This window comes from Cervus elaphus, chromosome 11 (genome assembly GCF_910594005.1).
Source record: "Cervus elaphus chromosome 11, mCerEla1.1, whole genome shotgun sequence".
Taxonomy (NCBI): domain Eukaryota; kingdom Metazoa; phylum Chordata; class Mammalia; order Artiodactyla; family Cervidae; genus Cervus; species Cervus elaphus.
In genome coordinates this window covers 81,451,339-81,476,946 of record NC_057825.1, presented here as the reverse complement: position 1 = coordinate 81,476,946, position 25,608 = coordinate 81,451,339, and the positions used below count along the sequence as shown (strand labels likewise).

At 41.4% G+C, this 25,608-nt stretch overlaps 1 protein-coding gene across 2 annotated transcripts in view; it reads left to right on the top strand.

Annotated features, from left to right (window-relative positions):
• TMEM178A (transmembrane protein 178A) overlaps positions 1 to 25,608 on the top strand; it is a 56,109-nt gene that overhangs the window by 14,913 nt on the left and 15,588 nt on the right. The window contains exon 1 of one of the 2 annotated variants that reach the window (XM_043918176.1): positions 21,257 to 21,365. The exons of the other annotated variant lie outside the window; for it this stretch is intronic. The gene's annotated coding sequence lies outside the window, so the exon portion shown is untranslated. Of the gene's footprint in view, positions 1 to 21,256; positions 21,366 to 25,608 lie in introns of those variants that run through there. 2 annotated transcript variants of the gene reach the window in all.

Here is a 25,608-nt window from a genome sequence, read left to right as displayed (position 1 = left end):
TTTTAGGACCACCAGATTGCATGCCAATTTGCAGGTTCAAAAAGAAAAAAAAAGCAAGTGGAGAGGCAGGAAATAAAGGAAAGGAAAGAGCAAATGAACAACTATTCGGTAGATCTCTGGGGAACCAACAGTCTAAGATCTTGTTTCTTTAAATATCTATCAGGTTCATTTATCTTTCTGAAATACAATCTTATCATGCCTTTACTTTGATTAAAAAATCACTGTCTGATGGATTCCCCAATAAGGTAAAAATAGACTGATCCAATGATCCAGCAATTCCACTCCTAGGAATATACCCTAGAATGGAATATATGCTAGAATGGAAAACGGGGGCTCAAACAAAAACTTGTATATGAATATTCATAACAGTTCTGTTCCAAATAGGCAAAAGGTGGATATAGCCCAAGTGTTCATGAGCTGATGAATGGTTAAACAAAATATGCTATGTCTATATAATGAAACATTAAAAAGGAATGATATACTGATACATGCCACAACATGGATGAACCATGAAAATACTTTGCTCAGTGAAAGAAATCAGACACAAAAGGCAAGGTATCATATGATTCCATGAATATGAAATATCCAGAATAAGCCATAGAGATAGAAAAATAGGGAAGAATGGGGAAGTGACTGGTTCATGGATATAGGATTTTCTTTGGGGTTGACAGAAAAGTTCTAGAGATAGATGGTAGGAATGGTAATAAAATGTACTAAAGAACAAGGAATTGCATGCTTTAAAATGACTAATGGGGTCAAAACCAAGCAAAACCAAAACAAAATCATTACACTGCCCATATCTAAAAGTCTAAACTTCTTCGAAGTTCATAAAAAAGCCTTCTTCTTGTGGCTCCAACGCCTTTCCTTGTTATGTACTCAGATGCTTCCCCTTGAAATCTGGGGTCAGGCCTCACCAGATCATTTGCTCTTCTTTCAGTACATATGCCCTTAACTCTGTGTCACTGTGGAATTTGTTTCTTCTGCCTGAAACGCCACCGCTCCTTGTCCATCCATTGCTATTTCCTCTCTAGATTTCCTTGACTCTCCCCTTAGTCTCTCATTGCCTGCAGAATTAATTGCTTTACTAGTTAGGACCCCCGGGTGCTTTGTATATACCTCTATATTATTACTTTCTACATTGTATTGTGGGGTTTCCCAGGTGTTGCAGTAGTAAAGAACCACCTGCCAATGCAGGAGACACAAGGAAACGTGGGTTTGATCCCTGGGTCAGGAAGGTCTCCTAGAGTAGGAAATGGCAACCCACTTCAGTATTTTTGCCTGGAAAATTCCATGGACAGAGGAGCCTGGCAGCCTACAGTCCACGGGACCGCAAAGAGTTGGACACGACCGAGCAACTGAGCATGCAGGCACATTATATTGTGGTTTATTTCCTTGCCTGCTTTGCTCCCTACCTAGGTTGGGAACAGATGCCACTTAGCTCAGTATCTGGCACATGACTATCTTCCCATGGACTAGTTGTTGAAAAAATTCCACTGGATTGATTCAAATCACTGTCATATTTGGTCCATTCTTTTTCACCCACTCATTCAATTCAAGGAAAGGGAGAAGAGAAACTTATTCTGAGCTTTCAAAGACTAGGACACTGATAATTCAAAGGAGGCAAAGCAATTGGCATTTTTAAAAAGCAGTAATAGTATTATGTAAAACAAAACATGTATGGCTGCTTTTGTTTTTGATGTATTTTAAAAACCCTATAAAACTAACAGGGTGCTTCTTTATGGAGGATTTTCCTCACAAAATATTCTTAATCTTTAACAAGAGGATTACATTTTTTGTTACGATTTTCTTGTCTTTCAGCTTATACCCCATAGCAGGAAGTCCCTACCTTCAAGGAACTTTTCCTTTATTCTCTCACAGGACCTGATTTGGTGGTTTTTCAGATACTAGGAACTCAATAGATAGGTAGTGTTTTCCCAGGTTTATTCTAAGTATTTCCTTGTACAGTTTGGGCTTACTAAATGTTCTGTTTTTCAGTAACACTGTTCAAGTCCAGTTACATACTTCCTTTCACCAGAAAGCACAAGAGCGAGAATGAATCGCGGAGACTCTTGGTGGCTGCCCTTCATCGGCTCTTTTCTGAGCTGTTTGAATGTTGTGTCAGGTGTCTCAGGCAGGAGGCTGTTTGCTGACAAAAAGCCCAGAAGACCACGTCGGGTTCAAGTGTGCTCTTCGGGCTCTTCACGCTGAGATAGCTCTCCAAGAGACTGGTGGCTTTTCTGGCATGCTGAAATCATCTCCCTCTCAGCGAGTTTATTTTGCAGTTTATTGAGGTGACAGGAGTCAGAGACTCGGGGCATCTCCTTGCTCTGCTATTAACTAGCTATGTGACCTTGGGCGAGTCACCTCACCTCTCAGATCTTCATTTTCTCGTTTGTGAATATAGGGGTTGGATTCGTGTAACCTGCTGGGTCTCTTGCAGCATTAAGTGGCAGTGATTATAGGATACCCAGCAAACAGCAGCTTAATTAACTCAGCAAAGTGTAAGGATAGAGAAAGGTCATTTCTCTCTAGAAGCAGGTAAGCATTAGGACAAGCCAAATCTGAGAACCTTTCTCTCTTTTCAATTGTTCACCCACATTTCTTTCCTTTGCTCTTTTTGAATGTGACATGCTTTCTTTCTGCTAATTTTCTTTTTCATTTCCTGAGAGTTTCAAAGGAGAAAGCAGGACTTTCCATATTGTTCCAGGAATTCTTTTCTGCCGGAGCAATGTTTCCCATTTGGTTGGAAGGACTCAACTGTATAGTTTTTTTTCTTCTTAGATAATTTCACAGGGAATTGGTAATAATAAGTTATTCCCGGCCTTAGGAACTGAAGTTAGAGTTTATAATAGAGAGCAGAAAAGAAGTGCCCTTTAGAAAATTGTATCGTATAATTTAAATTTTGCCTTACTTGCTCATTTTTAACTTCTTTGAAGAAGTTTGAAAGATTTTGATGCAAGAAAAAAATCATACACATTTTTTTGTTACTACAGGTAAAAAAAAATCCTACATTTATTCCTTTTTTGCTTCGTGACAGTATTTAATACTCATAAGCCACGTGAAGTCAGAGAAATCCACAGTTATCTACTATGATTCATTTTGTTCAAGGGTTTTAGAGATGTACTCTCTGAATTTAATAATCCACTGTGTTAAATACCCGGAAGTTATATTTGATCACTTTAATTCGTACTATGAATCTTGATTATTCACTTGGTTTTTTTTCTCCCCTCAAATGATATTTTAGGTGGCTTGCCACATATTGTAACTGGCATAATAGTTAATTTCACTGGCATAATAGTTAATTTCTGAAAGCTCTATTCAAAAAATTTGAACTTGAGATGACTTTCCTTGCCCCCAAATTTTCTCTTTTATGTAGATGAAAGGATATGCCCAGTTAAACTTCAGGCATCTATGGCAATGATTATAATGGTAGATCTGTTGCTCCATTCTGATGTTTGATTTGACCAGTTGGTTTCACTTAAATCCTTCCTGACAAAGCAGAGATGGGTAGACAAGATAATCATCTGAGTTATCCCCATCACAGTCAGGCTGATTCTTACTGAGAGAGAGCGTGAGATCCAGAGGACAGTGTGCATATGTGGTCTGGATGTTGAGCATGCCACCTCACCTTTCCCCATCATAAGCATTTGGGTCATTTGGAAGATTTAGAAGTTTATCTAAGAGGAAGGAAAAAAAAAAAAAAGAGAGAGAGACCTGTTTTGATTGGTGATGGTGAAGATGGGGGAGACAAAATTCCAAGGAGGAAAGAGTCATCACGTAATGGTCTTCAGTGTGGTCTGTTGATTTGGGGATAGATTTCTTAGAAAGTCTCTTCGTTCTTTTGGAATTTGTTTGTTTCCTTTTACAAGCAGTAACACTAGGAAGACTCTTACAAAATCCATGGGAGATAATGCACTAGGAAACTGGAATTACTCTGTAGAAGCCATATGATGAAGAGTGTGATATTCATGGAATTCATGAGAAAAAACACCTTACATTTACATGGCAGATTCCTTCCATATAACTCACAGCAGTTTTTACAACAAGAAAAAGGAGATGTGTTCTCTGACTGAGCGTTGAGGAGAATGACATAGGGATGCTGTTAATCACTGTTTGTATACGGAGGGGTAGATGGCCACGTGGAGTGGGGAGGAGATGAAGAACCCTGGGAACTGGGGACCGTGGGCCTGGTTCTGGCTTCTGTGCCACCCGGGGGACCTTGGCAAGTCATTTAAACCTCTCTAAATCCAAGTTTCTCATTTTTAAAGTTGAACTTCATGATTTCAAAGTTTTCCAGATTATTACTTTTTATGGTTTATTGTTAGTGTCAGGAAGGAAAAGGTGAGTTTTCCAGAGAGCTAAAACCTACCTTTCTGTGCCTCAGGAACTTGTTTTTGTCTAACTGGATGGATGTATTAGTCTATGCATTACACACTTCTCATCTGCCTTCTGAAACGAGAGCACTAAATTTAACTTCTGCTGAATGACTCAAGGTTGTTGCTGTGAACTATGATATAATAACTGGGATATAGCATATTAATATGATACGTTCCTCTAAGGGAGCATAGAGGTATGTGGAACTATGTGCCTCAAAACCAAATGACGCAGTAACACTATACTTTTCAAGAAAATGATTGTGCTGGTTCTGACTCTTTTTTTTTTAATGCTTGCTGCTTTCTAAATATCACTTCCTTCTGTTTCCATTGTCTGTCTTGAGCTGCCCGTTTCTGTATTCCACCTTGCTGCTTCTAATGGGCTAGGAATAGGGAGCTGTAGGTGAAGCAAGTTGGAGTTAGGTCTGAAGTTTGGGCAAATAGTCACAGGTGAAGTTGCTGGAGGGACTCCTGTGTGTGAAGGTTTGGAGGCTTCCTTGGGTCACTGCCCAAGGCCTTTGGGATGTTCTGTGTTGCAGTAAGAGACCCTTGGATAAAGTGTCCGGCTCTTCTTGTTTATGGAATGATCTAATGTTTGTGACCATCCTTCGGGGGGCGAAGTAAGACTGAGAGCTGGGCAGAAATGACATAGCCCAAGGGACTAAAAAGGGTTCAACAATAGAAAAAGGTCACTGAGAGGGCAGATGTGTGGGTCTGTGAGAGTATCCAGGAGACTGACAGACAGGGCTAAGTCATGTTTGTAGGGCATCTCACAAGGTCATCCTGTTTACAGCCTTGAATTGCCAGCCATTCTCCACCATGACCTCCCATTTCCACCTTCTTTAGTTGAAGTATGTACAGGGGGGTCTACTGTGGCAAGGTTAATTTAGGACGCCTGGATTCTGAACTTCCAGTTAATTGTTATTCTATTGATCTTCAGGACCACTTGCCAGGTGGATTGAGAAAATATAAATTGGTTATTCATTTTCTGTATATTTACATGTAAACACCACTTTATTAGCTTGCAAAATACAGTGTTGTCCATTTTAGCATAAACTTGGACACTGACTAATTTGTGCTTCTTTAATCTGCAAGCTTGGCAGTTTGGGGCAGCCTCTTCCCTTTCCCATTCTCCCTCCCTGTGACCTCACCCCTCCCATCCAGCAAAGCCAAGAATGTTATTTTAGGCTGTAGGAACTATATTAAAAAAATACCACTGGGCTTCTCTAAGCTTTTCTGAAGTTTTTAAATCAATAAATAAATAAGGATCACATGGGCCAGTCTCCCATGAGGCTGTTTTTGCTGTGTTTTCTGGGCACTCATGGAAGAACAGCAAGCAGTCAGGCCTGGTGCTGTCCTGGGACCACGGCTGCCTGGCCCAGGAGGGGGATAGGAACTCATCCTAGGGAGGAAGGAGCCAGGAGGGTTCGATATATGTCACTGTGGCTTCAGCCAGGATTATGTGGCTCCTGGAGCTGTGGGGAAAGCCAGGAGATGATCAGTAATTAGAGAAATAGAACCATGCTACCTCTTCTGGCATGGGAGTTAAGTGAGCAACCATTGTGTCCTACTTGTGTTGGAGTTTTCCTCTCTTTTAACACCATCGGGAGGCATGAGGATGGGCACAGTGTGGAAGCAGCTTCTGCTGTCTTCGCTTATAAGGCTGGCCTCTTCTCACTTCTCGAAAAACACTGTCATAATCTCACTCAGGATTCTGGAATCACAGTCCTGGTAACAGTGTAGCCTGTGGCCTTGTCTATCCACGGCTTTGCATTGGCTTCTTCTTTATTGATCTGGGCTGATAATCATGCAGTCTGTTGGGCTGGTTCTAATTATTTTGGCTGTCTTAATTATGGGATTGTGCATGATCTGTTGTGTTCAAATAATTTCTCAGCAAAAAAGGAATTGAACCAGCTCAAGAGTCCATGCGTCTACCTTGTTCCTATCTGCTTCTGCCTCTAGCCCTTTGTGTCATGTTAAATGAATCATTTTGCTTCCTTGTTTTTCATTTTCCTCTCTGTGAACATGGAGAGAATGATATTTATCTTGTGGCTTAAGATTTAGGGTCACTAAGCATCATGCACTCACAAAATGTAAATTGTTGCCATCAGTGTGATAGGATGGTTCATGCTGTCTCCGTGGTTTATATCTTTCTTTCTTACTATGAACTTTCATTAACATGCACTAGTTATAGAAAATGCAGAAAACTGCAAAGAAGAAAACAAAAAATCAACCGTAGCCCTCCAACTTACTTATTTATTTCTGTTGAAAGTTTGATATCTTTTCATCCAGTCTTTATGCAAATATATAAAGACATATATATATTTACTTTTTATGTTCTATGGGAGTATAGTTGATTTACACTGTTGTGTTAGTTTCAGGTATACATAAAGTGATTCAATTATACATATAAGTGTATATATTCTTTTTCAAGTCCTTTTCCCATTTAGGTTGTTACATAATATTGAGCAGAGTTCCCAGTGCTATACAGTAGGTCCTTGTTGGCTATCCGTTTTAGACATATCAGTGTATACATGTCAATTCCAAACTCCCTAGCTGTCCCTTCCTCCCACCCTTCCACCCTGGTAACCATAAGTAGAGAGACATATTTAGATAATATGATATATACTGCCTTGGATCCAGCATTGAGCCACAAGAGTTTTCCAGTTTTCATCTTTTTTTAATATCTGCAGAGTATTTTACTGGATGCATAGCCTTCTAGGTAACTAATCTTTCCGACTCTTGTCTCTCCTCCTATCCCTTTTTTTGTCTGTCTGACAGAATCATCTACGGAGAGAAAACTTGATCCTATCACTTCCCTGCTTAAACCCTTCTGTGCTTCCTGATAACTTGCTGGATGAGGCCTTGCATCATGGGGGAGGGAGCTTTTCCTGTTTGGTCTCTGACAGCCTCCCCTCTTAGCTCTTTTATTTCTCATCATGCTCCATCTCCCACAGTACTGAATCTCCTGTCAGTCCCTGTAAACATTCCTTACCTCTCTGCCTTCCCTTTTGCTGTTCTTCTGTCTGGAATGCCCATTGCTGCCTCTGATGTCACCACCCCTGTGACCTGGCTGACTGGCTCTGTTTTAAAATTCACTGCAGGAGATCTTCTCTGCCTTCCCCTGGCCGGGAACCTGTTTCTCTGGGCAGTTCTGTAGACACCTGCTTGTATCTCCTTCACCCAAATGACTGCATCCCCTCCAGTCCATTCTCCACACTAGGGGAAAAGGAAGTGTTTTCTGGCTGGTTTGTTTTTTTTAAAAAAAAATCAATTCTCATCATCGATTCTGGTCATTTCCAATCTGGGGTGGTTCCACTGAGGCTCACAGTGGAGTTTCGATCCACCTTCAGGCTCTCTCTGATCTAGCCTCCACCTCCTGTCTGGTACCATCTTCCCTGACACCTCCTCAGCCTCTGCACCCCAGTCTCACAGGCCTTCTTCTTCAAAACCCTCACGTGTGCCTTTCCTTCTGCTCCACGAGGATAATCCTGCCCATCCTCAAGACCTCAGTGTTCTTGGACTGTCTCCCCTTTGTCCTCAGCACTCAGACACCCTCCTCTGTGGTTTCCAGTCACTGTGCGCATCTCCTTTATGTCAGAGTCATAATTTTGCAGTTACTTGTACTATTAATTTCAACAGAGCCACTGTCCTTCACTAGACTCTCTGAGGGTAAGACTTGTGTTTGTTTTCACTTATAGGTAGGATTGGATTGGGGGGAAGTCACAAGATTCATTTGCTGATGTTAGAACTGCCCCCAACACGTCAAACTAGATAAGGCCAGGTCAGTCCCATGCCCCCAGGTGGGGGCAATGCAGCAGGTGATCAAGCGGCAAAAGTACCTGTGCTCCCTACAGTCCTTGGAATAGCCTGTGAAATCAAAGGTAGCAGGGGGTGGGGCCGTAATTTAATGTTAAACCAATTGTGAGGAGAGGGCGCGGAGTGGAATGAAGACCGTGCTGGCCCAGGCTGTCTGTTGGGAGCTGCTGGATCACCTGGTGTGTGGTAGTGGAGCCCCAGGGGTGAGTGTGTGTGTGTGTGTGTGTGTGTGTGTGTGTGTGTATGTGTGTGTCTGTGTGTGTGTGTCAGGGTGTATTTTGGCAGCTGGCCGGCTCTGTTTATGGTTTTAAGCCAGCCAGGCAGCCAAGTGGTGCAGCCAGAAGCAGGGAGCATGGCACAGGCTGATTTTATCTCTGCACATTGGCGCTCCCGGGGGTTCATGGGGTTCTCTGAGTCCTTTTGCATTGCCTGATAAAAGTGGGGGCAACTGCTGGCTGGGCTGCCAGGGTCCTCAGAGGGTACTATGCTAAGTCCTGAGCAAGAAGTCTCCAGGTGCTCAGACTTCAGAAAACTCAGATACTTCTGAGCCTGGAGGAGGAATGGAAGTGGCCTTTCTGCTTCTAGTCCAGGGCTTTTAAGTTACCCCCAGAGGAGGCTGGGGGCTGTGGATGCCCTCAAACACTGGCGATCTAGCCCTGGGCTTTGAAAAGCAGACAAAGGCAAAACCGAGGTCTCTGTAAAAGAAGATAATCCATAAAGGATGTTGCCAGAGAGTTTTAAAGCATTTCTTCTGAATTTTCTTAAATTAGGTTTTTCTTTTAATTACCTAGTTATCCTTCAGAAACTTGGAACAGTCCCACTCCTTATCAACATATTCCTTGTCAATTATGCACAGGCTCAGGCTTATGGTGCTGAGGGTGATGCTTAAGTATGAGGCAGCTGGAAGTTTTTCCCCTTGGGTTGAGGAGAGTGATAGGAATGCTAATGGGCTATAGCTCTGGGCTGAGCTGGTAGCTGAAGGAGAGAACTCAATGAGCACAGGGCTGGCGGGCCGGGTGGGGAGCAAAGGAGAGGTTCATTGCTTGGCTGCTGACCGGACTGGGTGAGTGGGGGCTAAGGGTTAACCTGTAGGTTTTGTCATTCTGATCAACTCTGCCTACTTCCTGGATTCTTAGCTCCATATCCACAAATAGCTGATTGAAGTGATACTTGGCAGAACTGCCTACTGGTACTTTTTTTTCCCCTTGCCCAGTTGTCTGTGTCTTTTATTCTGACTGATGTAAAATTAGGGCTGGAAACATTTGGTGGGGATGTTCGGATGAGATGTGGGCTGAAATCTGGCAGTGTGTATAAGTGTGTGTGTGTGTGTGTGTGGTGTGTGTGTGTGTTATAAGGTGCAGTGAGAACCGTAGTAAATAAGGTACAGCCCTGGACTATACTCAGGTCATCTCGTCCTGTCCTCGTCCTCCAGTAAGGACTTGTGATGACTAGATGTGATAAGCACAGGTGGAAACAGAAAGAGAATTACAGCTCTCCTTCACACTGTCACTGGAATTGGACAGAGGTACATTTATGTTTCAGGATTAAGCATCCGATGGTTATTTTGGCTGCTTGGACTATGTGGGTAGGTGGTTAGTTCTGGTAGGAGGAAAGATGGGGACTTCAATTTAGAGTGGGGAGCTCGGGCCTTCCCTCCTTCTGCCTATTCCCCCTCCCAGCCCCCACAGAGATTCCCATCAGAGGTGAGTTCTACTTGGTCAGGGGGGAAGTTTATCCTTTCCATCCTCATTTTAGGTATTGAACCCCAATACCCCCACTCCCCCACCCCCACCACCAGATTTGGGACCCTTGTGTGTCCAGGGATCTGAGGTGGAATCTCTGCCTCAAATGGCCCTCCTTCCCCTCCCATCCTTTCTACACCTTCCTATCTCTCCCCAGCTACTCCTGTGTCCTTTTTGTTTTTCCTCTGCCTCTGTAGGCACCTGAAAACCTGCTCACCGACCAGGGAAAGAAATTTTGCCTGCAGAGCTTTGGATAATGGTTTCCTTTGGTCTTTGTTTCTGCTTCCTTGTGGGTAAAGGGCAGTATGAGGGCAAAGAGGATGGAAATACACAAATTAATATTACAATAAAAGCAATGCCATATGTCCATCCATGCCTGCCTGCTTTGTCCTTGTTCATGTAAGAGGACTAATTAGTTATGATCAGATGTGATCAGATGTGATCATAGTGACGCTCATCTGGCAGAGTCTGTTAAGATATCTAAGAACTGGTTTTGGAAGCAGATGCAGATTGAGTGCCAGCTCTCACTTGTTAGCTGTGGGACTTCAGGCAGATTATTGAACCTCTGAGGCTCTGTTTTCTCCTCTGTAAAACAGAACCCATCTCATGCGGGAAATGTGGGTTAAGATCTCAGCATAGACCCTGGCACAGAACAAGTCCACGGTAAACTATCATCATCACCATTTAGTTGTGTGGCCTAAGGCAGACCACTGTGCCCTCTTTGTGAAAGGGACAGGATAGGTGCCTTATGTAACTTATAAGGATGCACGAGAAGGCACATTGACTATAGCATCACAGGCTATATAATAAATAAGAGCATGATTATCATTTTCCTGTAACTACACTATAGCAGTTCTGGGGGGTCTCAACAGTGTGTTATGTGGCTGCAGATTTATGTCATGATTTGGAAATGCCCATGGAGCTGTTGGAGGAGCCAGAACTCGTGGCAAATAGTGTAAAAGCTGCTGGATACAGGGGATCTTGCCCTGCCTATTGTCTTCCTGCTGCTGCTACAAATGACTTTGAGATTTGGCTTCTTCTGCCATAAGGTTCTTTCCACTGAAAGGTGGTGAGTGCCATCCTCAGCTCTTGTTGGAGTGAATCATTGATAATTCATCCAATTTGGAGATTTTCTTGCTCCTTTGCTTCCTGCCTCTGGTACCTACCAGGCCACCTAACTATGAGAGGGTGGACTGAAACAGTAGAAGGGAATGAAGTTCAAACCTGTCAGTTTTGCTTAAAACAGTTCAGTTCAGTTCAGTCACTCAGTCATGTCAGACTCTTTGTGACCTCATGAACCTCAGCATGCCAGGCCTTCCTGTCCATCACTAACTCCCAGAGTCCACCCAAATCCATGTCCTTTGAGTCGGTGATGCCATCCAACCATCTCATCCTCTGTCTTCCCCTTCTCCTCCTGCCCTCAATCTTTCCCAGCATCAGGGTCCTTTCAAATGAGTCAGCTCTTCTCATGAGGTGGCCAAAGTATTGGAGTTTCAGCTTCAACATCAGTCCTTCCAATGAACACCCAGGACTGATCTCCATTAGGATGGACTGGTTGGATCTCCTTGCAGTCCAAGGGACTCTCAAGAGTCTTCTCAACACCACAGTTCAAAAGCATCAATTCTTCTGCACTCAGCTTTCTTTATAGTCCAACTCTCACATCCATACATGACCACTGGAAAAACCATAGCCTTGACTAGATGGACCTTTGTTGGCAAAGTAATGTCTCTGCTTTTTAATATGCTATCTAGTTTGGTCATAACTTTCCTTCCAAGGAGTAAGTGTGTTTTAACTTCATGGCTGCAGTCACCATCTGCAGTTATTTTGGAGCCCCCCAAAATAAAGTCAGCCACTGTTTCCACTGTTTCCCCATCTATTTCCCATGAAGTGATGGAACCAGATGCCATGATCTTAGTTTTCTGAATGTTGAGCATTAAGCCAACTTTTTCACTCTCCTCTTTAACTTTCATCAAGAGGCTCATTAGTTCTTCTTCACTTTCTGCCATAAGGGTGGTGTCATCTGCATATCTGAGGTTATTCATATTTCTCCCAGCAATCTTGATTTCAGCTTGTGCTTCATCCAGCCCAGTGTTTCTCATGATGTACTCTGCATATAAGTTAAATAAGCAGGGTGACAATATACAGCCTTGACGTACTCCTTTTCCTATTTGGAACCATTCTGCTGTTCCATGTTCAGTTCTAACTGTTGCTTCCTGACCTGCATACAGGTTTCTCAAGAGGCAGGTCAGGTGGTCTAGTATTCCCATCTCTTCAATTTCTGCTTTATTGACTATGCCACTTTGGCATAGTCAATAAAGCAGAAATTGAAGATTTTCTGGAACTCTCTAGCTTTTTCAATGATCCAGTGGATGCTGGCAATTTGATCTCTGGTTCCTCTGCCTTTTCTAAAACCAGCTTGAACATCTGGAAGTTCACAGTTCACGTATTGCTGAAGCCTGGCTTGAAGAATTTTGAGCATTACTTTACTAGCGTGTGAGATGAGTGCAATTGTGAAGTAGTTTGAGCATTCTTTGGCATTGTCTTTCTTTGGGATTGGAATGCAATCCTTTTCCAGTCCTGTGGCCACTGCTGAGTTTTCCATATTTGCTGGCATAGTGAGTGCAGCACTTTCACAGCATCATCTTTTAGGATTTGAAATAGCTCAACTGGGATTCCACCACCTCCACTAGTTTTGTTCATAATGATGCTTCCTAAGGCCCACTTGACTTCACATTCTAGGATGTTTGGCTCTATTGAGTGATCATACCATCGTGATTATATGGGTTGTGAAGATCTTTTTTGTACAGTTCTTCTGTGTATTCTTGCCACCTCTTCTTAATATCTTCTGCTTCTGTTAGGTCCATACGATTTCTGTCCTGTATTGTGCCTATCTTTGCATGAAATGTTCCTTTGGTATCTCTAATTTTCTTGATGATATTTCTAGTCTTTCCCATTCTATTGTTTTCCTCTATTTCTTTGCCAGGAAGGCTTTCTTATCTCTCCTTGCTATTCTTTGGAACTCTGCATTCAAATGGGTATATCTTTCCTTTTCTCCTTTGCTTTTTGATTCTCTTCTTTTCAAAGCTATTTGTAAGGCCTGCTCAGACAGCCATTTTGCTTTTTTGCATTTCTTTTTCTTGGGGATGGTCTTGATCCCTGTCTCCTGTACAATGTCACGAACCTCCATTCATAGTTCATCAGGCACTCTGTCTATCAGATCTAGTCCCTTAAATCTATTTCTCACTTCCACTGTATAATCATAAGGTATGATTTGGTTTAGGTCATACCTGAATGGTCTAATGGTTTTCCCCACTTTCTTCAATTAAGTTTGAGTTTGGCAATAAGGAGTTCATGATCTAAGTCATAGTCAGCTCACAGTCTTGTTTTTGCTGACTGTATAGAGCTTCTCCATCTTTGGCTGCAAAGAATATAATCAATCTGATTTTGGTGTTGACCATCTGGTGATGTCCATGTGTAGAGCCTTCTCTTGTGTTGTTGGAAAAGGGTGTTTGCTAGGACTAGTGCCTTCTTGGCAGAACTCTATTAGCCTTTGCCCTGCTTCATCTATACTCCAAGGCCAAATTTGCCTGTTACTCCAAGTGTTTCTTGACTTCCTACTTTTGCATTCCAGTCCCCTATAATGAAAAGGACATCTTTTTTGGGTGTTAGTTATAGAAGGTCTTGTAGGTCTTCATAGAACTGTTGAACTTCAGCTTCTTCAGCGTTACTAGTCGGGGCATAGACTTGGATTACCGTGATATTGAATGGTTTGCTTGGAAACGAACAGAGATCATTCTGTCATTTTTGAGATTACATCCAAGCACTTAGCCTTGATCTTTACTCAGAAAAAGTTGATAATATTGTTTTAAAATAGTTTGTATTGTTCTTTGAAATTGATTTCAATCATCTATCAAAGCCCAAGAGTACAACCCTGTCAGTAATCAAGCCAGTAATAGAACAGGCTCTCTCTTGAGATCCTAAGGGCTGGTTTTAAAGGGGCTTCTAATTTCCATTTATCTTGATGTGTGTCTGTGACACATCCCAGCATAAATCCAGCAGCCCATCTGGTGAAGGGGACATGAGAACATTGTTCATGGTAGTAAATGTGTTTAGATTTTTTTCACAGTCTGAGCTGAGCTATTGCCCTTGTCTATATTTTCATAAATTAGCTCTACCAAACATTGCTTTCCTTATCTCCATGTATAGTAGCAATTAGTCAGTTCAGCTCGATCCAGGGCTTATCTTCACGGAGGAAGCAAACTTTTGAAAATGTAGCTCAATTTGAAGAATTCTATGAAAGCACCTGTAAAGGGCCAAGAGTGCATTGTTTTTAAGGATATTTTGCCCTGGGACACTGCCAACCCACTCTACAATAGGCAGCTTTTTCTCCAGAAAGTTGCTCTTTTTTGAGTGGTTGGGGAATTGCTAAAGTCATCAGTATTTATAGGTCATCATGTGGCAGGTGGGAGATTGCTCCCTCTCTCTCTCCCCGTTCATCCTCTGCTCTCTCCCCCTTTCCCCTTTTAGAGCTGTAGTTTGGTTTCCTTTTGTTAGTTTTCAGTTTTTGTGGAACCATGTTCTAGATTCAGAAAGCAGGTTCTCCATCTAAAGGGCCCTTGCTAAATGAATGTTTGTGAAATGAATGAGTAAGTGAAATAAAGAATAAATGATGAGGTGATTGACTCTTGATGGCAAAAGGTAGTGACTGACACTCAGCCAGTATTTTTTTTCCCAAGTGATGAGGATGAAATTCCTGCCATCTCTCAGGTCAGGGCTCACACTGTAATGGTCCTGCTTATGAAGAGGGCAGGAAGAGAGGGGTGTGAATGGATACTGGCCTTTATGAAGCATCAGTTATGGGCTAGGCAGTGTTAGAGCACTCCTTGTATGTGACCCCGTTTGACCCTCATGAACAGATCCGTGAGATTGTATCACCTCTGTTCTACAAATGAGGAAATGGCGGCTCAGGGTAGTCAAGTGTGTTGTTTAAATTACACAGTGTGCTGGTTCCAAAGCTGATATTCTGGTTTTCACTCTTGCATGCTGCTTCTTTGTGGGGCTTCCCAGGTGGCTCAGCAGGTAAAGAATCAGCCTGCAATGCAGAGATGCAGGAGATGTGGGTTTGATCCCTGGGTCGGGAAGATCACCTGGAGAAGGGAATGGCACCCGACTCCAGTATTCTTGCCTGGAGAATCCCACTGACAGAGGAGCCTGGCGGGCTACAGTCCATGGAGTCACAAAGAGTAGGACATGACTGAAGTGACTGAGCATAGTACTGCACATATTGCTTCTTATACACATGTATTAAATGCACACACAAAAAACCGCATATTCCCAAGTTTCTCCCAATATTTAGAGTGTAAAGGTTTAACCTTCTCATTAAAATATATATACTCATTGACATTCACGTGAATTGAAAAAGTCCTGGGGACTGCAGAGGGAAGACAGCTTGTATTTGCTTCCCACCCTGACTGTTTGGATGCCTTCCTGAGTCCAGGAGATTTTAACTTCAAGTATGTATTAACAACAGACCCAGGTACTATTAAGACAGCTATTGTCCAGACTGTATTGATCTCTTTGAGGTCGGCATGTTGTGACCGGAGCAAGAGTAACTAGAAATGACTGTTGGCCTGTCCCTGCAACATGGTATCCCCTGTGGGTGGAAGGGAAAAGACCACAGTGTGTGATGCTCCTGTATCCACTAGTTGATGGCTGTATTTGGTTTCACATGAGCCGGGGCTCAGGGAACAGGGCGAGGGAGGGGGTATCGGTTACTAGTGCATCTGCCTTCTCTCCAGTGGTGTAATCACTCACCCGTTTCCCATACTGGCACCTCTGAGATGGACAAAAAGAGGCCAGGACCTGTCTCTACATTTCAGTTCTCTCATCTGCTGCTAGAGAGAGAGGGTAGAGGAGGGAAGAGAAGAGGGAGGGAGGGAGGAAGGAAGGGAGAAAGAGAGAGCGGTAGAGAGTGTCCAGCTGGGCTAACATCCCGCATAAGCCACAGAAAATCACATCCTCTCTTCAGCCTCTAATTGTATATCCCCAAGCCACCAGACACATCCCTGATGGTGTGCCATGATGGTTCGAAACTGAGAATCCCTGTTTTGCAAGTTTTAAATATTTTATTATGTTTTAGACCCAGCAACATAACTAAGTTAAAGGAAAGTTAAAGTCAGCAGACCAGTCATCACCCTAACTCAGTGACAGTGTCCACCTTTACACAGGACTGGGCCTGTTTGACCAGTATTATTTCTGGTTTTCTCACGGTCACTTTTTAAAAAAATTTCCTGTGTTGGTGTTCACTATCTCTGCAGTAGGTTGAATCCATCAGACTTGGCACTGAACCTTCCCTCTGGCATTGAACCCCAGAGATCCTGTGTTTACTACAGTTCAAAGAACTCACCTGAGTCTTACCTTTAATAGTGTGGTTGCCTGGGTTTGTGCAAAATAGCAGCAGTAGAAGTAGTAACAGTAGTAGTATTAACAATAGTAATAATAACTGCACTAATAGTATTACCTAAGTGTTGTGTAAGTACTATATATTTAATCCTCTGTGAGATAGATGAACTGTCATTGTCTATATATTACAACAGAAGAAATTGATGCCTAGAGAGGTTAAGTAACTGGCCAAGGGCACACAGCTAGTGAGTGGTGAAGCCAGAGTACAAATCCAGGCTGTCCGGCTCCAATAGAGTGAACACAAAGACAATTCCACACTGCTAAGAAATTGATGCTCCACTAGTGTTAATCATAAGTAATTATAGCAGAACAAGCTAGTATATTGTAGAGAAAGAGTTTAAGCAAAGAGTAACATTCACATCTTTCAGACACTTCCAGTATCCAACCTTCTTGCTCTTAGTTGCTTTTATAGAGTCTTATTCACCTTCATCTGGAAACTTCCTCTCTCCAGTACAAGAGGCACCAGCCACACGAGACTTATGGGTGCTTGAAAGACTTCGAAAAGGAGATGTGCCATAAGGGAAAAGCAAACACCAGGTTTTGAAGACTTGGTGTAAAAAACAAGCACGTCAGTTATCTCATTCATAATTTTCAAAATCTTGATTACTTGTAAAAATATATTAAAATTAATATCCCCTGTTTATTTTTATAATGTGACTATTAGAAAATTTAAAATTATTTATGTGACTTGCGTTCCATTTCTACTGGACAGCAACACTATAGGTTTACTGATTTTATATCTTTCTCCCTTCAGTTCTGGACACTTCACGATGGGTTTGCCCTTCAGGACTGGTTTTGGTCATTTTGGGCTTAAAAGTCAGCTTTAAGCTACTTGGCTTACCATACTTAGTTATTTATCTAAGTGAGAGCTGTTCATGCTGATTCAAGGAGGTGATGAGGAAAACCTTTCTTTCCTTTTTTCTGTTTAGCGCCTGACTTCCTCTGAAATTAAATCTCTTAGGTAAGAACATGGTGGCCACCCTGCCCTGTGACCCCACAGTTGATCTTTCCTTTTAACCTGGGATGTGTGTAGATAGAGCTGTTGGGGAAAGAGTTCTTCATTTTTCTGCCCACGGGCCAATTGTGGAATTCCAAGTTGCTTTTGAAATGTTTTAGGAAACCATGCACACTGTTCAGCAACCCTTTCACCTGCTCGAGGACCCGAAGTGTCAGTTACACTGCATTCGTCAACAGCTGTGGCTGATGGACCTCTTAAACGTCACAGACCCAGAAGGGAAGTCGCAGTCTGGCCCTTAAGGAATTTCAGATTTTCGGGAGAGGCAGACTTGCTGACTTGTTAGGAAATAAAGACTGAGTGATTAGAGCTAGATTGTGTGGCTCAGCCTTGAACATCAAAATAAAGCCAGAGAAGGGGGTGAGCTGCATGGGCCATGTGCTCAGAGAAGACTTTTTGAATGAAGACTTTGAGCCTGGAGGGTTTAGTGGGTTGTGGGCTGTTCTAAGGGGAAGGGTGCAGGTATAGGAGGAGATGAGACATGTCTGGGAGGGGTGAGGGGAGCCACTGGGGACCAGTTACAGGTAAGTGTGAGTGAGCTGGGGTCAGGGACAGAAGGTAGGGGCTTGTAACCTGGGCTTGACTCAGGGGGAAGCTGAGTATGGTATAGTCTTGGAAGGAGCAGGACAGAGTTGGACAATGAAAACTTTGAGCTTATTGCTCTCAGAGTCCCCTAGAAATGTTCTTATCTTCTGTTTGCCTAAATGTGGAAGCTGCTACATTGACACAGCTTCAAAGCTATTCATTACACAATTATATGGCACCTACCTTGCGCAAGGCACCTTGTTTTCAAATAAGTACAGGATTCTAAAACAAATACAGTGTTACAGTGGGCAAGAAAACTGTGTCCCACTTCAGTTCAGTTCAGTCATGTCCGACTCTGCAACCCCATGAACTGCAGCACACCAGGCCTCCCTGTCCGTCACCAACTCCCAGAGTCCACCCAAATCCATGTCCTTTGAGTCGGTGATGCCATCCAACCATCTCATCCTCTGTCTTCCCCTTCTCCTCCTGCCCTCAATCTTTCCCAGCATCAGGGTCTTTTCCAATGAGTCAGCTCTTTCCATCAGGTGGCCAAAGTATTGGAGTTTCAGCTTCAACATCAGTCCTTCCAATGAACACCCAGGACTGATCTCCATTAGGATGGACTGGTTGGATCTCCTTGCAGTCCAAGGGACTCTCAAGAGTCTTCTCCAACACCACAGTTCAAAAGCATCAATTCTTCTGCACTCAGCTTTCTTTATAGTCCAACTCTCACATCCATACATGACTACTGGAAAAACCATAGCCTTGACTAGATGGACCTTTGTTGACAAAGTAATGCCTCTGCTTTTTAGTATGCTATCTAGGTTGGTCATAACTTTCCTTCCAAGGAGTAAGTGTCTTTTAATTTCATGGCTGCAGTCACCATCTGCAGTGATTTTGGAGCCTCAAAAAATACAGACAGACATTTTTCCACTGTTGCCCCATCTATTTGCCATGAAGTGTTGGGACCAGATGCCATGATCTTAGTTTTCTGAATGTTGAGCTTTAAGCCAGTTTTTTTTTCACTCTCCTCTTTAACTTTCATCAAGAGGCTCATTAGTTCTTCTTCACTTTCTGCCATAAGGGTGGTGTCATCTGCATATCTGAGGTTATTGATATTTCTCCCGGCAATCTTGATTCCAGCTTGTGCTTCATCCAGCCCAGTGTTTCTCATGATGTACTCTGCATATAAGTTAAATAAGCAGGGTGACAATATACAGCCTTGACATACTCCTTTTCCTATTTGGAACCAGTCTGTTGTTCCATGTCCAGTTCTAACTGTTGCTTCCTGACCTGCATACAGGTTTCTCAAGAGGCAGGCAGGTTGTCTGGTATTCCCATCTCTTGCAGAATTTTCCAGTTTATTGTGATCCACACAGTCAAAGTCTTTGGTAGAGTTATCAATTTAAAGAAACATAGTAAGTTCATGATACTGTGAAAGGCAGGTGGATATAGCAATAATCATAAAGGTTTTCATATCCTATCTTACAGATGGGCATCTAAGGCTCCAGAGGCCCCATACCTTCACACAGAAGGTTTATCTAAGAGTGACATGCAGGATAGGGTGGAAGGTGGGGAAATAGTCGCAAAGTGGCCAGTTAGCCAGCTGTTCAGGGGTGAAGTGAAGATTCGATAGGAGTCTTGTGAGGTGGTGAAAGAGGAGCGGTAACAGGAGAGCCACTGGTTAGACCATTGTAGAGTCAGGTGTCATGAGTGTGTGTATTCCTCTGTGCACTTGGGTTGATGTGCAATGCTCATTTAGGGTTCAGACTCCTGGTGTGTCTGATTGTTCTGGTGGTGAACATGGGCGGATGCCGAGAGAGAACTCATAATCCAGTGCCAATGTTTCCTCATACTCAGAGTGGGCCACATCCTGTGCTACATCTCTCTGTTTCTCACAATAACCCCATGAAATATCTGCCATTGCTCCCACTCTTTTACAGATGAGGGAACTGAGTCTCAGAGAGGTTAAGTAATTTGCCCAAAACCATACAGCTGGGATTCAAATCTGAGTCTGGCTGACTGCAAGGCCTTTAGCCACTGCATGTACTGCCTCGTCACTGACTCTGATGATTTTTTACAGCATCTTCTGCTGTTTCTCAGTCATTTAACCTAGAATGTGAGTTTCTGTAACTTAGCTCAGAATTTGATTCATTTCTCTTAAGCATCAGAAACAACAGAAATTCACCAGCCCCTAAGCCCCATTTTTAACCCTTGTGCAGCATAGTCTATATATCTTATTCTGTGGTTTGTATCATCATTAGAGTGGCTCTATTGGCCCTTTAAGAAGCTAATTAATCACTAAATATAGACCACGAGTTGTTCTTTTCAACCCCCTGCGTGTCTCTTCCCCCCATTGTGTGATGCCATCTGGTGCTATGATCTCATGCTTTTTGTGTTCCTTTCCAGAGAACAAGATTCATTGCTCTCTAAGCCCGGAAAGCCAGTTAATTTCAAAGTTTGCATGCATGGCTTTGAAAAAATTTGCATCTAATGCCTCCTTGTGGATTTTCAGAGTATCACTCTTCAATATATCTCATGGAACTTCTATCTTGACCCTCTATGTATATACGTATTCTTGTCTTTTTATCAAAAGAAACTTAGTTTGTCTTTAGCAAACCATCAAGCAACTACAGGTCTTTTCCTGTGTGATTTTTGTGAAGTTTCATTTTGTCAGTTTTTCGTGTGTGCTATAGGAAGCCAGAACTTAATAATATACTTTCCTCTTCAAATCGATTTGACTTTCTGCTGTGACGGTGGAACAAATGTTTAAAGGATATAAAAGAGCTAATGGCAGCCTCTGACCCTACTGCTGTCTGTCCTTTAGTCCATCTTTACCCTGACTTCTGCCTGAAATCTCAAATAATCTTTCAAGGGAGTGTAACTCCGGGGCTGTAGAGCATTTTCTTGCAGACTCAAGGAAGTTGCTCTGGGTTCCCCATCATACTCCTAATCTTTGGGATTTTAGATGCTCCATTCAGACCTTGTCACTCTCCCCACTTCCTTTTTCTTCTCATTTCAGAGTTCTCGGCAGTTTAAATTTAGCCTGTAAGCCTCCTGGGGAAGGAAAGGTAATTTGGTTGCATGTGCACTGCTTACCTCATTCCTGGCACGTGTGGGGAGCAGAAGAACCCTGGGCTGGCCGCCCGCCTCCTTTCTGCTATGCCTCTGCCCCCTGGGATCACACCCATTTCCAGCAGGGGTGGAGGAGGAGATGGGCTCTGAGAGTATTAGTCATGATGTTTAGCAAGGGACCAAACATTTCCTCAGCATAGGAGTTGGTAGAAGGCCAGCCCTCTGAGTCTGAGAGAATTTCTTCCCAGTCCAACCCCATATCTAGCCTTAAGCAGCTTCTGTGAGATGCAGGAAGGATGAAGCCACTGAGTCAGCCATGAGCCAATCCAGTCTCTGAATAATGTGTGTTGAAAGGTATGGATAATGTACAGACAGAAGCCTCAATTTAGGTATCAGGTTTGTTTCCAAAAGAGCATATGCTTGTACTAAGCTGAAAAATTTGTTTTTCACTTCAAACTGACAGTTCATTTAATAACTACAGTTCTTGAATTTATGATTACCAGGGGGGAAAGGTGAGAGGAAAGGATAGATTGGGAGTTTGGAATTGACATGTATACACTCCTGTGTTTAAAATAAAATGCCTTTCCATGAAAACAAACTAACTACAGATATCCCTACCCACAGAATTAAGAGGCATTTCTAAAAGAGTAAGGATTCCTAACTTTCCTGAGTGAGCATTATGCAAAGTTTGGGTGACATCGTATATGTTAAAGCTTGGTTATTGCTTTGCACTTTGTACTATTGCTTTGGTCTAGTCACTTAACCTTTGTAAGCATCAGATTTTTCTTCCCACCTAATGGAGTTAATAATACCTATTTTATATATAGTTCTTAGGGGAATTGGTGAGTATTAAATGAATTTTGACAAATGCTTTTTTTTTTTCATCTATGAGGTGGTTTCTACACTTCATTCTATTGATAAGGCATATTATATCAATTCATCTTCTTATGTTGAACCAACCTTACCATCCTGGCATAAATTGCATTTGGTCATGATGTTCTATCCTTTTTATATGTTGGTGAATTTGGTTTGCTAGTACTTTATTGAGGACTTTTGAATACATAGTTATAAGAAATGTTTTGTAATATTCTTTCCTTGTAATGCCTTTGTTTTTTGTATCAGGGCAAAACTGGCCTCATCAATGATTTGGGAATTTATCCCTCCTCTTTTTTTTTTTTTTTTAAGAGTTTATGAAACATGGTTAATTCTTCTTTAAACATTTGGTAAAGTTCACCAGTGAAGCTCTTTGGTTCTGGACTTTCCTTTGTGGAAATTTTTTTTTTTACTAAGTTGATAACTAACTCAGGCTCTTTAGTTGATATTGATCTGTTTATATGTTCTATCTCTTCTTGAGTTAGTTTTGGTAATTTGTGTCTCTCTAGGAAGTTCTCATATAATCTGTAGCATCTAATTTGTTGACATATAATTTTTTCACAGTATTCTCTTGTTACTATTTTTTGTTTTTGTAAAGTGATGTCTTCTGTTTCATTCCTGAATTTAGTAACTCAAGTCTTCTCTCCTTTTGCCTTGAATGGTCTAGATAAGGATTTTTCAATTTTATTAATCTTTTCAAAGAATCAATTTTTAAAAAAAAACTTTCCTCATTTTTCTAGTCTCTACTAAATTTACTTCTACCCTAATTATGTAATCTCTCCTGCTTTGGGTTTAGTTTGTTCTTCTCTTTTTAGTTTCTTCAGATAGAAAGTCAGGCTGCTGATTTGAGACTTTCTCTTTTAATGTAGGCATTTACAGGTGTAAATTCCCTCTAAGCACTGCTTTAGCTGCATCTCATAGATTTTCACATACTGTGATTTTGTTTTCATTAATCTCAAAGTGTTTTTAAACTTTCCTTGTAATTCCTTTTTGACTCATTCATTGTTTAGAAGTGTTACTTAATTTCCAAAAATTTCTGAATTTCCAAAATTTCCTTCTGTTATTGATTTCCAATTTCATTATATTGCGGTCAGAGAACATACTTTGTATGACTTTTAAATGCATTGAAATTTATTTTATTGCATAAAATATGGTGTGTGCTGGGGAGTGTCTGACGTACGCTTGAAGATTACATAGATTCTGCTGTTTGGTGGAGTGTTCTGTAGATGTCTGTTTTGTCTAGTTGGTTTATAGTGTTGTTCAAATCTTCTGTTTATTTGTTGACTCTCTGCAGTTCTACCGTTATTGAAAGTGGAGTACTAAAGTCTCCAACTATTATTGTTGAATTGTCTATTTCTTCCTTTAATTATGCCAGTTTTTTGGACTATTTTGGGGCTTTGTTGGTAAGCGGATAAAATGTGTTTAAAGTTGTTATATCTTCTTAGTGAGTTGACCCTTTTATCATTATAAACTGTCTTTCTTTGTCTCTAGTAACAGTTTTTGTCTTAAAGTCTAATTTTGTTTGATATTAGTATAGCTATTCCATCTCTCTTGTGGTGACTATTTTCATGGTGTATCTTTTTCCATCTTTTACTTCCAGCCTACTTGTGTCTTTGACTCTAAAGTGTGTCTCTAGTGGCTATCAGATAGTTGGATCATGTTGTTTTATCTATAACGCAATCTCTGCTTTTGTTGAAATGTTTGGTCTATTTATATTTAATGTAATTCCATTTATGTGTCCCTGTTTTGTAACATTACAGATGTTTTTGTTGTTTTTGTTTCTCCGTGTGGATTCAGTTACTGTTATTTCATTCAGCCTGAAGGACTTCCCTTACTATTTCTTATAGGGCAGGCCTGCCAGTGACACATTCTCTCAGTTTTTGTTTAACTGGAAATGTCTGCACTTTCTGTTCATTTCTGAAGGATAACTTTGCTGCATTTAAAATTCTTGGTTGACAACTTTTCTTTTAGTGCTTTGAATATGTCATTCCACTCCCTCTGACCTCCATGGTTTCTGGTGAGAAATCAGCTCCTAATCTTTTGAGGAGTCCTTACATATGATACATTGCTTTTTTTCTTGTGGTTTTCAAGTCTCCATCTTTGGCTTTCAACAGTTTGATGATGGTGTGTCTGAATATGAGTTTGTCCTTTTTTACTTCATCAAACTTTTTAGATGTATAGATTCATGTTTTTTATCAAATTTGGAAAAATTTTGACAACTATTTCTTCAAATACTTTTTTTGTCCCTTTTCCCTCTCCTTCTTTCTGGGACTCCCATTATATTCCTCAGACTGGGTAATATCAATTGATTTATCTTCAAGTTGACTGATTATTTTTCCTGCCTGTTTAAAACTTTGTTGAGCCCCTATTTTAAAATTTCAGTTACTATACTTTTCAACTTTTGAATTTCTATTTATTTTTCTTTTCATACATTTCATCACTTTACTGATATTCTCTGTTTGGTGAGACATCCTTCTCACACTGGCCTTTAGTTCCTTGGACATGGTTTCCTTTAATTCTTTTAACATATTTAGAACATTTGATTTAAAGTCTTGGTTAGGGACTTCCCTGGTGGTCCAGTGGTTAACACTCCACATTTCCACTGCAGGGGGCACAGGTTCAATCCATGGTTGGGGAACTAAGATCTAACATGTTTGGCGGTGTGTTAAAAACAGAAAACAAAAACCAAGAAACAAATCTTTGAATTGTGAAGTCTTGGTTAGGTAAATCCAGGGTCTGGGCTTCTTCAGTGATAATTTCTATTGACTAACTTTTTTTTCCTACGTATGAGTCATATGTTCCTTTTCTGTGTTTGCTTTGTACTTTTTAATTGAAACTGGGCATTTAAAATTATATAGCAATTCTGGAAATCAGATTCTCCCTCCTGCTCAGAGTTTGTTGTTACTTTTTGTGTCATTTTTTTTTTTTTTGTTTAGTGACTCTACTGAACTAATTCTGTGAAGTCTGTATCCTTCGTCATATGTGGGCCCTGAAGTCTCTGCTTGACTAGCTTAGTGGGAAGCTAATGACTATACAGAAATGTCCTTAACTGCCTAGAACCAGTAAGTCCCCAGTCTTTGCTGATGGGCCGCGGGTGTGTTGGGGCACGTCGTTCATCTCCTCCTCTAGCCCTTCAGTTCCTGCTTACACAGAGCCTCAAAGTTAGCCCAAGGATGAGTATCAAGTAGAATGATAATTTTGAAAATCATAAATGTAAACCATTAATACATTTTCAGTCTGTTATCTATTATTATTCTCAGCCCAGATCATTTGTTCTTTGTAAGCACAGGGATTTTCTGACTTATAAACACATAACATATATAAACACTGAACTTATATGTCTTTTAGACCTCACAACCAAAAAGAAAAATAAAAGAGAGCTTTGAGCTTTTTGGAGAATCTGTGGTTTCATAAGGAAAAGAAAAATAAGCTTCCAAAAAGCAGAGATAGTGTTGGGTAGTGTTTTTCAGCTGCCTGTATCAGAATTACTTGGGATGTTTGTTAAAAGTCAGGTTTGTGGCTCCATCCCAAATCTTTTGATTCAGAGTATCTTTGGTGAGGTCCAGGGTCTTCATGTTAAACTATCTCCCCAGGTGATTCTTATGTACACTAATGACTGAGAAACTATTTATGAGAGATGATCCTGTAGGTGCCTTCATATTAGGGGCTAACTGGCTCATGATATTAACTATGCTCAAATATTAATCTCCCTTTTCAATGTCTG